This window comes from Meles meles, chromosome 3, assembly GCF_922984935.1.
Source record: "Meles meles chromosome 3, mMelMel3.1 paternal haplotype, whole genome shotgun sequence".
Taxonomy (NCBI): domain Eukaryota; kingdom Metazoa; phylum Chordata; class Mammalia; order Carnivora; family Mustelidae; genus Meles; species Meles meles.
The window spans coordinates 3,988,849-4,003,235 of record NC_060068.1 but is presented as its reverse complement, the minus strand read 5'-3'; positions in this window follow the sequence as shown (position 1 = coordinate 4,003,235).

The window sequence follows — 14,387 nt, the reverse complement described above, 5'->3', positions numbered from 1 at the left end:
CTGGACACCTGTCCCCAGAGGCAGGACCGGGCAGACTCTCCAGGATGCTTTCATCTTGGCCTTTCCAAATAAGTTACATCCTGTGGGTAAGATGGGTGTGAACTTGGTGGCTTGGGGGAGTGGGTGGGATGTAGGACCTAGGCCTGCGCTGGTGGGGGATAGAGTGTGCTCTCTGCCACGCAGGGGCTGGACAGAGCATCCTTCTGTCTGTGGGGCCACTCTTTCCTACTCAGCTCAAGGCCATGTTCTTTGGGGGGCAGTGAGGAGAGCCCTGGGGCTGCTGGGGGACAGGCCTGTCTCTCCACACACTGGGCCCCTGCCTCAGCTATCCTTTCCCTGCCCTGGGGGGAGGTGACCCCAAGGGCAATGACTCTAGCACTCCCTCCCTTGCCCCAGGTCCTGGTGCCTTCTCTCCCAGTGCTGGGTCTCGGACATAGCCCTCCATTTGTTCTGACGCCTGCTGCGTTTGGGGACTTCCAGGCATAACAGGCCCTCCCTCCGAGAGTTGGTCCCCAGTTCCTCGCTCCTCGGCAGGCCTCCATTTTCCTTCGAGTCCACTTTGTGTGACCCCCACTGCTATGACATGCCTTGCTGGACCCCTGGGGCCCCTTGGCTGGGAGCTTGCCTCCCTGCCTCCCTGGTTTTCCTCCACCCCCCAGAGCCCCAGGGACCCGGGCTCCCGCCCGCCCGAGGAAGTGGGATGATCTGTCCAATCCTGGTGCTCAAGCAGAAGGGTCTTGGCGCCTGCCCTCTGGCCCACGGCCCCCAATAAGAAGAGGCAAGGGGCACGGGCCACTGTCAGATCCGTCAGGCTGCAGGTGCGGCCCCTCAGCTGGCCACTGAGCTCTGCAGTGAGCTATGGGGAGGACAGCACGGTGGGCCTGGAGGGCCTCCAGGGGCAGCACACCGGAGAAACCAAGGTCCCCTTCCAAGCTCCGACACTGAGGTATGGGCAGGGGGCTCAGCCTCTGCCTGGGCGGGAGGGGACCGCAAGTGGCCGTGGCCAGGGAGCAGGAGGCCTGAATGAGGCCATTCTTCCTGTAGCTGAAACCGACCTGGTGAGGGCTGCAGGCTGGGGGGTGGAGGCTTCGGGGAGAAGAGAAGGCTTGGGGGCAGGATAGGCTGGCCAGGCCACCTCGCACAGCCCCGCACGGCCGCGCCTCCCCTTGCCTGGCGCACGCAGCTCTGGACAGCTGGGTCTCCTGTCCCTCCTGGGCTCTGTGCATCTGGCTGGACTGGCATAGGCCTGTGTCTGTGTATGCATGGGCAAGTGTGCACGCGTGTGTCAGCACTGTGAGGGGGCCGTGCGGGGCTGGCACTCTCCTCCTTTTCAGCCCCCTGCCTTGCTCAGTGACTGGCCACTGAGGTCTCTCCCACCCCAGCTCTGGCCCCCTCCTGCTGACAGGCTCCTTCTGGCCCAGCCCCTGGCCTGAGGTAGAAGGCTTGGTCTGACCATATCAGCCAGGTGGGGAGACACCTCAGAGGACGCAAGGTGCTTCCTGCCCACCTGGGGCAGCGAGGAGGCCCAGGAAGTTCCAGAGGACAGGGCAGCATCCCTGTGGCTTGCTGGCAGGGCCAGCGAGGGCAAGGAGGGCCAGCGCAGAGCAGCCCCAGGGCTCAGGGCAGCCCCACGGCTCTGCTCAGCTTGGGGCTCAGTCTGGGACACGACTCAAGGCCACTCCCACTGGCCTGCCCTGGTGCTGGGGTGCTGTTCACAGGTGTGGAGGAGGCAGTTCAGGACACACAGGTGGCCCAAGGCAAGTCCGGACTGCCGCCCAGTCTGGCCCTGCGGGGTGGGGGGTGGGAGCAGGAGGCAGGAGATGGCTGGGGGATTAGGTAAGAAGGCCCACTTAGGTAATGTCTCAAACGGGAAAGGTATTCAGCTGGACCCCGCCTGCTTTCCAGGCTGACTTCAGAGACTGAAGATGAGGTGGAGAAGGGATGGAGGAGAAGAGAAGAGGGAGGAGGGGAAGGGAGGAGAAGGGGGAGGAGGAGAGGAGGGAGAAAGTGAAGGGGGGAGGAGGCAGAAGGGAAGGAGAGGAGGAAGAAGAGGAGAGGAGCAAAGGGTGGAAAAGGAGGCTAGCTCCCGGACAGGCCACAGCAGGGCCCCAAGTCACCTTGCTTTGGGATGAGGGGTGGGGGTGCCTTGGGGCCTGTGCCCTCTGAGCCCTCCCCAGTCACAGCCCAGGACTTTCTCTCCTTGGATGGTACCCTCGCAACCCACCGGCCAGCATGCAGGTCGTGGGGCTGACCCCCAGGCAGGACAGACACTGGGCAGAGGGGGATGGTGCTCTGTGCTTGGGGGCCCCTGCCACGGAGCTCCTAGGTTGAGGAAGACCGCAGTCCGGGGACAAGTGTTCCGGGTCTGCATGGTCTTGCCTCTGCCCCGTACCTGGGCCTCAGTTTCCCTGTGCATACCTTGGACATGGGACTAATGGTCATGGCTGCTTCCTGACAGCCTGGGACTCTGCACTGGGCCCAGCCCCGGGCCAAGTGTGAAGTGGTGTGGGGGGTTCACCTTCCTATTCTGTATCAGCATTGCCCCTTGGACAGAGTGGAGGAGGGGTCTAGAGGTTGCCCCAGAAACAAGACCAAACAAATAGTCCCCCCTCCAAGAACTATAGGGCCCCTGTGGCAGTGACCTCATCTGCCCACCAGCCCTGTGCTGTGGGGGGTCCTGGGCTGGCTGGGGAGCTGCAGCATCCCGTGTTTGTGTTGGGCCCTTGTCCATGGAAACGGCTGGGTTTGGGGGGGGTAGCAGAGCCCAGAGACTCCTGCTGTGGTTCTTAGCTGGGCATGGAGAGGAGCAGGAGGAGGCAGGGAGAGAGGGGAGGGGGAGGGCAGAGGAAGGGGAGGAGGAAGGGGGAGAAGGAGGGGGAGGAGGGGAGGAGGGGAAGGGGAAGAGAAGGGGGCAGAGGAGGGAGAAGGAGGGAGGAGGAAGGGGAGGAGAAAGCGGAGGAGGAAGAAAGAGGGAGGAGGAAGAGGGGGGGAGGGCAGGGCAGAGGAAAGAGGAAGAAGGGGAGGAAGAGAGGGGAGGGGAAGAGTGGGTAGGAGGAGTGCAGAGGAGGGAGGAGGAGGGGAAAGAGAAGGGGAGGGAAGGGGGAAGGCAGAGGAGGGAGAAGAAGAGGGGAGGGGGAGGTTGGCAGAGGGAGGGGGAGGGAAGAGAGGGGGAGGGGAAGGCAGAGGAAGAGGAGAAGGAGGAAGAGGGAGAGGGAGAGAGAGGGCCACCAACTCCCACGCCCTGAGTCTTTAACTGGATCTTTGTTTTTATGTCTGCAAACACAGGCTCCATCTTTGTCCTTGAGAGTCTGGTAGGGACACCCCAGCACGTTCCCTGGATGGGACCTGGGAGCCTTCCCGGAACATGGGCCACCCCAGCAGGTCCCCTGGGTGAGACCGTAACACGGGCGCTCACCCACAGGAAGATCCTGGCGGCCTAGGAGCTGTGTGGGGGACTTTTTCCCTGCCCTGGGACTGGTGGGCCTATGGGGATGAGTAGGTCGGTCTTGGGTGCAGGTCCTTGGTGCTGTGCAGGTGCGTCTGTCTTGTCCTGGTGAGCGGACACCTGTGGGCCCGGTTGGGGCACTGACGCTCTGCCCACCAGGGTCAGCACGGTGTGAGGTGGGTTAACCCTGTAATCTGCCGCGTCTTCCCTGCCTCAGCCCTGTGGAGAGCATCCCTCCCCACCTCCCGCAGAGTCCTGGGGTGGGGGGATCTCTTTAGGTCCAGGCCACACCGCTCTCCCTTGTGGGCTCCCTGTCCCCGCACGTCCAGATCTCGGGCATTTACAGAGGCGAGATTCCCAGAGGGTGCCTGGGAGATGGTGCTGGAATATGCCTCAGGGCCAGAGAGAGTCCTAATGGGGACTGGACTCTGCGCGCCCGGAAGACCAGGGAAGGGATTAGGGGCAGCCAGCACCGACCATGGAGTGAAGACAACGGAACCCGAAGGGAACTGGGGGCAGTGGAAACAGGGCTAAGGAAAGAAAACTTCCCATTGGACAAAAACTGGAAAGATAAAGCCTAGGAAAGGCAGCCATCTCCCCGCTCTGCTGGCCGTGGGCAGTTTTGGCCACGGGGTGCTGTGATCAGTGCGCTTCTCTCCTAAGAAGCCAGAGCTGGCTGGGAGAAGGTCGTCTGCTGGGCACCGCCACCTGCCCACCCTGTCCTGCCCAGAACAGATGCTCAGGGAGCAAGGGCCCAGAGGCCGCTGTGCGTGGACGGCGGAGCACAAGAGGAGGCTGGGCTTCCATTCCTGGGGTGTCTGATGGAGAACAAGGAGTGTGCGTCTGCCTTGAGCCCAGCCACTTGGGTTCTGTTTTCCACATGTGGAGCATTCCTGTCATGGGTACCAAGGGTCAGACGAACACTGGACGTGGCGGTCGGCAGTGCGGATGTCCCAGGCCTGAAGCACGGACAGTCCTTTCCAACCCAAAGTCTGCAAAGCCAGAACACAGGCATCAGGGGTGGGCAAGTTCTAGAAAGTTCCCTGCGGTTCCTTTCCGTGCCCTCTCTGGAAAATTCCCCGAGGGATTTGGGGATGCAGAGGGAGCCCTGGGAGCATGGGGTGGGGGCCGGGGACCCGTGGGCACAGGGAGGGGCAGGTGCCAGGAACAAGGGAAGGAGGCAGCCCCGTGGGTCCTCCTGGAAGACCACATTACCTCCTGGGATCAGATCCCACCCTGACAAGATGAGTCCAAAACGGAGTGGGGAGGGCAGACATTTGGGATTGAAGGTCTGGGGGCGGGTGCAGGCAGACCAAGGCTAAGCCCTGCAGGGGCGTGGGGCACCCCTCTGACACCTCCCCTGGCGGTTGGCCTGCCCAACCTCCTCATCCTCAGGCTCACTTTCTTCCACCAGGATTGGGGATGGCTGGGGGACCCTGATCTCGTGTGGAATGTTCATCTCACATCCCAGGTCCAGTCCAGTCCAGTCCGTGAATCCCTGGCTCCACACCCTCCTTCCTTCCCTCTCCTGTATCCCCCCTCCTCCCCCTTCCCTTTCCATCCCTTTCTTCCCTCTCTCTTTCCCTCTCCCCCTTTCTTTTCCTCCCTCCATCCTCCCTCCCTCTCCTTCCCCTTCTCTCTCCTGACCTCCTGCCACTTCCTCCTCCCTCTCCCCACTTCCCCTGTCCTTCCTCCCCTTCTCCCTTTCTCTCCCTTCCCCTTCCCCTCCCCTCCCTCCTCCTCCCTTCCTCCTTTCCCTGCAGGGTTCCAAGGTACCAGTGTAGATTCATATAAAGCACTCAGTGATGAGACTCTGGAGCACGCTGCATCCCTGTCTATTCTGGGATGGCTGGAACTGGTGTGGACGAGAAGCTCCCTTCCTGCTTCCTGGCTTCTCGGGGAAGGAGTCTGGGGCACTGTTTGACTCTCTTTCCCCTGCATGTCCTGATGGATTTCCCCTATGTCTCAGCTCTTCAGCGAGTCCTTCTGAAGGTGAAGGAGGGTTGGCCGGTGCGCTGGGGTGCCGAGCTGGCCAGCCACCGGGGACCCAGCCTGTTTTAGAGCAGGGGACGGTTACACCCCCAGGCACAGGGCATGTGGGGCACAGCCTGAAACTGGCAGCTTCTGGGAGGGAGACGTACTTGTGAAAAGCCGTGCATGCTCCATGAGACTAGAAGCCGTAAGGAGAAAACAGACCACTGACCTGGCCATATCAGAGAGTTTTCTGCTGGCTGCCACGGCCACAGTAAGTGGATGGGGTGCCTCCCGTGTCCATCCAGAGCTGTCCTCTGAGCCTGGACGTGAGGCCCGAGGGATCCACAGCCGTGCCATGGAAGGCACTCTTGACCTCCAGTTGAGGGATGATAGAGGTGGGGCTTCTCCCCATGAGGCTATGGGCAGAGATGCCCGGCTCAGGTGGGTCAAGGGCTGTCTGTAGGGAGATGGGGAAGGGCAGTGGGACATTTGGGCTGACCCAAGGAGCAGCTGGGGGAGGGGGCCCAGTGTGTGTGCACGTGTGTCACAGTGTGTATGTATGTGCAAGTGTGTGTGAGGGAGCTGCAATGGCTCAGAGGGACATGACTGGGGACGTAGGACGTGGGGAGGGGGTTGTGTGTGTGTGTGTGTCTGTGAGACAGTGTGTACGTGCGAATGTATGTGAGGGAGCTGTGATGGCTCAGAGGGACATGACATGGGGACATGGGATGTGGTCATGGGTGCTGTCAAGCCAGTGGGGTCCCTTGGGATCTGGGAATCTGCGTGTCCTGGGCAGCTGGACTGGGATCTGGAAGATGCGGTTGGCCTCCCTGGGCATGCGATGGGGAGGCCCAGTGCCGTGAGCTTGGGAATCCTACCCCAGCTGAAGCACCTTCACCTTGCAAGGGAGGGGCAGTGACCCCAGTGGGGGGCGGGGGGGAACAAGTGGGGCCTCAGTGTCCCCAGAACTGTTTCTCGGGTGACTATGACTCTGTGTTTGGACCCACAGTCCTGGGGCTTGGAGGCACCCGGCCCTGCAGCCCTCACTCCCCAACCCCTGGAGTGTGGGCTGAAGCTGGGCTGGTGAGACACTCAGGGAGCCCATCTCTGGGTAGATGGGCCAGACAGGGCCGGAGCTCCCCAACGGTCACCCGGCAGGTGCGCAGGAGGAGTGAGAGTTCGGTGGTCACTGCTGATGCTGACAGTGTGGTGTTTCTGTGGCTCTGGGTGTGTAGGGGCAGAGCCTTGCACACTAAATAGCTCACTGGGGCCACATACGACAAAGCTACACGCGTGAGGAAGGCCCAGGGGTTGTAAAGGTTTTATGATAGGGTGTCTGGCTGGCGCGGTCCTCCCCCTGGCTGCTGCCTGGGTCTGGTTTCTGCCAAGTATGTGATTTGTCATGCCGGGTATGTCTCCACGGCTGAGGCTGGGTTGGATTCCTGTGTCCCTGCAGGGCAGGGTGGGGGTGGGAGGCTGACTCGGTGGGGCACACAGTGGTGCCCCGTGCGTGCTCCTAGGTGGGGCACACAGTGGTGCTCAATATGTGCTCCTCAGTGGGCTAGACTCGGAGAAGACAGGCAGGGCCCATGGAAGCCAGCCCTCCTGCAGGCTCCCCTGCCTGTTCATGGAGGGAAGGCTCTGTGGCCGGCAGCACCCAGGACGGGTGCCTTGTAAGGGTCCCCTAGGTGCCACCGCTGCTCTGTCCATGAGGCTAGATGGCAGTCTGTGCAGTGCAGTCTGTCCCCTCCCAGGCGGACTCTGTGTGGGGGCGAGCCAGGCCTGTCCCTCCAGCACCATCTCCTGCTGTGGGCCTGGACTGGCAGCTGCTGTGGTCCGGGGTGCCGGGAGGGCCATTGCCAGCCTCGGCTGAAGGTTCTTGAACAGCTGGGGCTTGGCCTGGATTGGGGACACGCTCCAGTGGGCTCTGGGAATGCAGGGCCTGTCTCCTGTGTGCTGGTGGAGTCCTGCTCCGCCTCTGGCCCTGAGGGTGGGAGCCGCCTGCCCAGCAGAGGTCACAGCCTGGAAAGGGCTTGGTTTCTGGCTCAGGCAAGTGTCTGGACCAGACAGCCCTTCTGATCACACCCAGAACTCCAGACTGGACTGCAAGGCAGGGCCCTGACCCTCAACCAGAGCCCAGGACAGGGCCGTGATCCCTAGACCAAAGCCCTTGGCAGGCTCATGACCCCCAGAAGAGACCCCATGGCAGGACCACGATCCCCACACCAGATCCCAGGGCAGGGCTATAATCCCCACACCAGATCCCAAGGCATGGCCATGATCCCCACACCAGATCCTGAGGGAGGGCCACGATCCCCACATCGTGTCCCAGGTTAGATCCATGACCCTCAGACCTCAACCCCCGCAGAGGACACAAGACAGGCTGCAGAGTCTCTGAGGTTAACTTTTTGTGATTCTGTACCTCTTGCACGAGAGCCCGAGAGCTTGAGGCTTGCGGGAGGTGGGAGATGGACAGGGTAGGAAGTGTGCCCTCGGGCCTGCTTGTGTCCAGCCTCAGCCCGGTGCAGCTTAGGCGGGGAGCCCCTTGTTCACCTGGGGCAGCCCTGGTCTCCTCTGCGTGCCCACACCTGAGGGATTGCATCCCTGACTCACCCCAGGCTGCCGTACCAGGGAGGTGTGGGTGGGATCCAGGACAGCCCCTCCTGTGCAGAGCCTCTCTGCAGCGGGCCAGATTGCCAGTGAGCATCCCCCAAGCCCCCTTGTTCCTGTCTGGGATCTGGAGAGGAGACATCAGAAGGAGCAGCCACAGAACAGCAGCTTCCTCTCACCTGACTTCTTCCAGGGGTCAGCCAGCTTGGCCCGGAGGCAGCTGGCTGCCCTCATCGGTAGCCCTCCCTGGACCTCTCTCCTGGGCACCCCACCCTGCCACCTTGCAGGTTTCCACCATCTTTCCCCAAAGGTGTGTGGGGGGCTGCCCCTTCCACACTGGCTGTCCTGCTGCTCCGGCCCAGTGACAGGTGTCCCCTCCTTTCCTGGGGCCCACACCCCCTTCAAGGGCTCTGAACTCTGCTTGGACTATCCTCAATCATTCAGCTGCCTGGGTACATCCCATCGCTCAGGACTCAAGGCTGCCTGCTCTTGATGGAGGGGCCCCTCTGCGTTCTCCATGGGACCTGTATGTCCTGCCCCCCCGGGGAGGGTGCCTTGTGGGGATCAGGTGGGCAGGCATGGAGAGAGAGCTGGGAAATGGGCTCCTGGCACTCTGCCTGTTGGGGTGCCTTCCAGCTGGGCTCGCACATGGCGAGAGGCCTAATTGCTGCACTTGCAGCCTGAGAAGCAGCCCCAGAGACAGGCAGCGGTCTGGGCTGGTTGCCTGGAACCCAGGGGCTGGGAGGCTGAGCAGCCCCACAAGCCCGCTGCCTCTCTGCCTTTCGGCACTCTGCTTCCAGGGGCAGGGGAGTATTTATGTAAACACCGTGGGCTGCTGGGTTCTGGATTCTGCCAGGGTGAAGTCATTCTCCTCTAGCTGGGGGTCCGGACAGGTCCAGCATGGGAGGCCGCTCAGTGGTGGGGGTGTCTCCGCTCCTCCCTCCCTCCCTCCCTCCAGGCCTGTCGGGGGAGGGTCACTTGCTGGGGCTCCTTGTGAGCCTGGGGGATGGGCAGGTACACCATTAGCACTCCATAAGTGCACAAGGGCATGGAGACACAGGCCTGACCCCAGAGGGCAAGGGGCTGGTGGGGGGCCTGGAGTGACTGGGGCCGGGAGTCCAGGGCAGGGGGCTTCTGTGTGCTGGAGCCCTGCACCCCTGCCTGCCACCCAGGACAGGGCCCTGCTGGCCCAGCATCAGCAGTTCAAGCAGGTCAGGGCTCCGGGCTCCCTTCCCTCCTGCCCCACCCACGGGGTCCTAGTGTAAGTGGAGCAGAGCCAAAGGGCAGGCCAGCGTGAGGGATGCTCCAGGAGATTCCTGGGCAGCAGCAGCCACAGGCAAAGAGGCTGTGCGTATGCCTGAGCATGGGTCAGGGACCGCTGACCTGGGGCCACAGGAGCCCCTGCCCACTTGCCCTCACTGGGAACTTTCAAGGGTTCCCATCTCTGTGCCCCCGACCCCACCCATGCTGGACTGCTCCCCTAGGGATGATCGGTCCCCCCGCCCACTCCGAGTGGTCTGATGTGTGCGCGTAGGTGTGCCTTTGAGTGTATGGTTGTATGCACGGGAAAGGGCGTGGTCATGCGTGGCCTCGCGGTCCCATATGTGGCCTGGAATGCCCTACCCTCTTGCCTGCTTCAGGAAGCCCCCCTACCCCCCAGCCAACTAACCCCTGCACCACCCAAAGCTGCTGCCTGGGGGCTCTCGGGCTCTGCCAGGTCTGTGTCTCCAAAGAGCCTCTCCAGGAAGGGGCAAGTCCCGTTTGCCTCAGCACCAACTCTGTCCCCTCTTGAAGGTGATGCCTTCTCCAGTTCGCTTTCCCAAACCCGGGCCTTCTAAGTCCTGGTCTTTCCTGGGCTCTTTCCCATTCTCCTCTCCTCAGGTCCTGAGGGACCCAGCAGAGCCCCCTTGGCCCAAAGGGATGCTAGCAGGGGCCGGGCACAGTGTCTGCCGGAGAAGGAAGGCTCAGTGGCCCATGGCCTTTGTCCTTCCTCTCTTCCTCTGGCCTGTGACAAGGACGTGAGACTGGATGGGCAGTAGCAGGAATGGGGCCACGATCCCCTTGCTAGTAGAGGCCCTGTGTCCGGGGTGCCCCCAGCCCAAGATGGGGAAGCTCCTCTGGAAACCCCCAGCAGCCCCTTCCTTCTAGGCCCGCAGCGTAAGGCACATTTCCAGAATCGTGTCTGGCATTTTCTAAGACAAAACGTTCACGGCATTCGTCTGCACTTGGGAACGGGCAGTTCTGCTCCATGTGGGAACAGGAGCCCAGAGGCCGGAGATGGAGAGGAAATATGAGTTCGGGACTCCTCCTTCTGGGCTTGGGCCTGGTGAGCGTAGGAAAGGGGGCAGCCCATGGGGTCCCGGGATCCTGTGAGGCTGAGGGGGCTCCAGAGGAGGTTGGGCAGGTGGGCCCAGAGCTCTCTCTGTTCAGCTTCCTTGTGGGTGGTGGAGTCCCTAGGAGTGGCAGCGACTGGAGTGTCCCCTGGTTGCCCCGGTGGTCCCAAGAAGGCCCACCCCCAAGCAGAGGGCCCCTCCTCTTGAAGGGGCGATGGGCTGGGACCGATGGGCTGGGACCGCGGGGCCAAGACCCTAGGTGTCGCCTCTATGTCCCACAGGGGCTGTAGTGAGGTGGGTCCCTGTGGTGGGTGTGGGCAGGTTGGGGCTGTGGCTTTGGAGGAGGAGGAGGAGGGCGTCTTTCTAATTGAGCCTCCACGGGCCTATCCTGCCCGTCTTGTCACCTCAGGAGCTGCCTGGGCCACTCTGACCCTTGCCGTGCCCTTCTGGTCTGTCCCGGGCTCAGGCTTTAGCCACGGGACCCCAGAATCCCCAGCCCCTCAGTGCACCCTCCTTCATGCCCCCCGCACTGCCCAGAGCACCCTTCCCGCTCTGCGAACCCCTAGCCACATCTCAAAGCTCACCTCAAATGTCCCCTTGCCTGGGCTACCTGCCCTGACTCCAGTCCCCAGAGGGAGGACTGGACAGTTGCCCCTGGATGCTGACAGGTCCTTGGACATGGCTCTGTCCCAACCTGGTTGCATGCCTGACTGTGGGCCCTCCAGGGTGGGCTGGGGTCCGAGCCCCTGGAGCCTGGCATGGGGTCAAGTGTATGAGTTGTTTAGTAAGTGAACCAATGACTGAGCAGATGGATAGCGGAAGGACACCCAGACAGGGATTCTGAACCTGCGCAGGCCCTCCCTCCGCTCAGCACACAGACAGACATGCTTTGTCCTCTCACTGCTAGTGCATAGCCCAGGCCCTGCTCCTGGGGTCACGGTGGGTGGGGCTGCTGGACGCCAGGTACCTGTGCCCGGTGAGACTCCCAGGGGGCCTGGGGTGGGTGGCTGGCCTCTGCATGCTCAGTGGGAAGAATCCTGCCTATCGGATCTGGCCCTGGGACAGCATGTAAGAAAGGAGGCCCCAGGGGTTGCAGCTGGACCGGGCCTCCCTGACGGGCTGGACTCTGGAGGTGAGGCTGCCCTGGGCACCAGAGGACCTGCGAGGGGGTGGAGGAAGTCATCAGACTGGGAGTGCCACGTGCATGCTTGAATAGGGATCACCAGTGGGCCTCTGGGCCACCGAGCACTCCCCACATACATGACATGCTGCTGTAGGTCCCTGGACCTCAGTGCTCCCGTGTGTCTGTGAGCACAGGGATATGTTCCTCTGCCCCTCCGTGACACGGAGAGGCCCCCATGTGTACGCACAGCAGGATGGGCCCTATGACCTGTGGGGGTGCACATAGACTCTGCGGGCACCATGTGTCCTGAGTGTGTCCTGGGAACCGTGCGTCCTGAGTGTGTCGTGGGCGCCTGTGTCCAGTGGATTGTAGGCACTGTGGATCCTGGGTGGATCATGGGGGCATCTTGCCTGCATCCTGGGCACTGGCACAGGCATGGGCCGGGGCCCCCTGGCTTGCAGCTGCCCCACACTCTTTGCTTTCCTTCTCACATGGAAGAATTCCGCGTCCCAAGCTGACTTTCCAAAGTTCAGGAGAAACTTGGCTAAGAAGCTCCAGGAGCTAAGTTGCTCCTTTCTACTTGTTCTGGTGCTTTATCCTTGCTCTATCCAGAGGCCGAATGTTTGAGAACGGGGGCTGGTGGGTGGATGAAGCTGAAGGAGGCTGACGCTGGTCGCCCCCAACTTGGGCGGTCCCTTCCACCCGCAATGCTCTCCCCACCCCTGGGTGTCCACTCAGGAGGGGAAGTGGGCAGGAGGGTCCTGCAGGAGATGCTGAATGGGCCAGGATGATGCCCATTGGGTCTGTGGAGGGCAATGTGGTCACGGAGAGGGAGCCCCTGAGAGCTCCCATGCCAGGTAGGGGTGCTCAGGGCTCAACGGGGCTTCTATGCTGGCTTCTTGCCCCTCCCCAGCTCTTCCTTTGTGGGAGTTTCTGTGCTGAGGCCAGCAAGCTCACTCTTACTCTGGCCGGCTCAGCTCTGCTCCTAGAGGGCTTTCACACTGAGCCTGCACATGCTGTGGGCACCTGCTGGGTGGGGGGCACAGGGCCGGAGCAAGGGCCTTCTCCCTTTTCTCAGCATGTGCTCACCTCCTGGCAGGGTCATCGCCAAACCATTGGGCACCAACCTGAGAGGACAGGACCACTGAGAGTCAGCCTATGGCCTGAGAACTGTGGGAGGCGATGCCCCTTGTCTTCCTCTCTGGATTTGAGCATGCCCTGTACACCCACCTCCCTCTCCTGACCTGGAACCCCAGAAGGACCAAGGCTCTCCGTGACAGCACGAGGGTGCTGAGCCCTGTAAGCACGTGGGCTTTGCAGGAATGCCCTGGCCACTACCCACTCTGTCTCTTGGCCATCACACCTTTAGTCCTGGGCCCCAAGGGTCCTGGGGCTGCACTGCCACTCAGCAGCCATCCTCAGGAGGTGGACTTGCAGAGGCCTCCCTCGTCCAGGCACACAACCCCGAGACCCCCGGTGGCCCTTGGGCTGCTGCCTTCCCAGACCCTCTGGAGTCACATGCTGGACCAGCCACGGGAGCCCCCCCCACCCCCCAGCTCTGGCTGTGGGTCCTGCAGGGGCCCTGGATGTGACTGGCTTCAGGCCCAGCACTGCAGACTTGCCCTGGGACTCGAAGCTGGAGCCTTCGGTGGCTGGTCCTGCCTCACTGTTGCCCCGGACGCTGGCCCCATGCCTCCCAGAACCTCCGGAGGCTCGGGGTGGCGGGTGGGGGAGGGGGGAGGGTCCTGGGCGAGGAAAGCCTGTAGGCTGTCTCCAGCTTTGTGAGGCAGAGCCCCAGTGTGGCTTCCACCCGAGAGCAGGGAAGCCCGAGTAAGGGGTTAACAGTTGTTTCTTCTGGTCACGGAAGAAGAAGGAAGAAAAGTCTACCCTCCTGCCTCTCCTACTTTTCTTTCGTCCTTCCTTCTCCCTGTGAATTCCCGGAATTCCTTCTCAATCTCCTCTCCTGCTGGGTGTGGTCCAGGGCAGGCGCTGTCTCTGTGAGCCCTTGCCCTGTAGCCTCCAGGCTTGGAACTCACCGCCTGACCCAACATCCCAGGTCTAGGGTGGGGCCTGCGGAGGCCCAGCCAGGGGTCTGGGCCAGTTCCCACTCCCCGCGGCCACAGGCACTCAGAGCCCAGGCCAAGCCCTGGCAGTGTCCCCTTGACCCAGAGCCACTCCCACACGTCCCCGGGATCACAAAGCCCAGGCTCCAGTGGCTGGGCCCCCAGCGTCTCTGGTGTTTATGTGTGTTGGGCGGGGGCAAGTCTCTGAACTATCACCTTAGCCTTCCAGGAGAAGGCATCCTGACCTGTCCGATCCCACTCTGTGGGCGGCTAGACCCTCCCACCGCGGCTGGAGTGTCAGGACCCCAGAGGTCTGGCGTGGATGGGGGTGCCGGGGAGTACCCAGAGGGCCCTCACCAGTGCAGACGGAGCCCAGGGTCCCTCCAGGATGGCCAGGACCTCACAGCCCACTTTATACCACCAGAGGACACCATCTGGGGTCTCCCTGAGAGCTACGGTGGAACTTGCCTGTGGCATGCTGGTTCCAGGGTTGTGCCTGTCCCGTCCCGGTGCCCACTCCTGGCTCCCCTTGGAGCCTCGGGCAGACACCCACATGAGGGTCTGCCCACAAGATTCAATGGGGCCTGGGGTGGACTGGCGCTAATTCCCATCTCAGCCTCCCTAATGTCTCTCAAGCCCAGAGAGGCTTCCCTACCATGGGGCCCTTGATGGGCAAGGCTTGGGGGGGCACAAGGGAGTTCCGGGGGTGGAGGCAGGCAGAGGGCCCCACGAAGGTACACCCAGGGTACCACAGCCCCAGGGACTGGACTCGCGTCAGGCCATCTTGTGGAGGACGCCCCCGTCTTAGCCCTTAGGGCCATCCAGGCCAGCACCCAGGG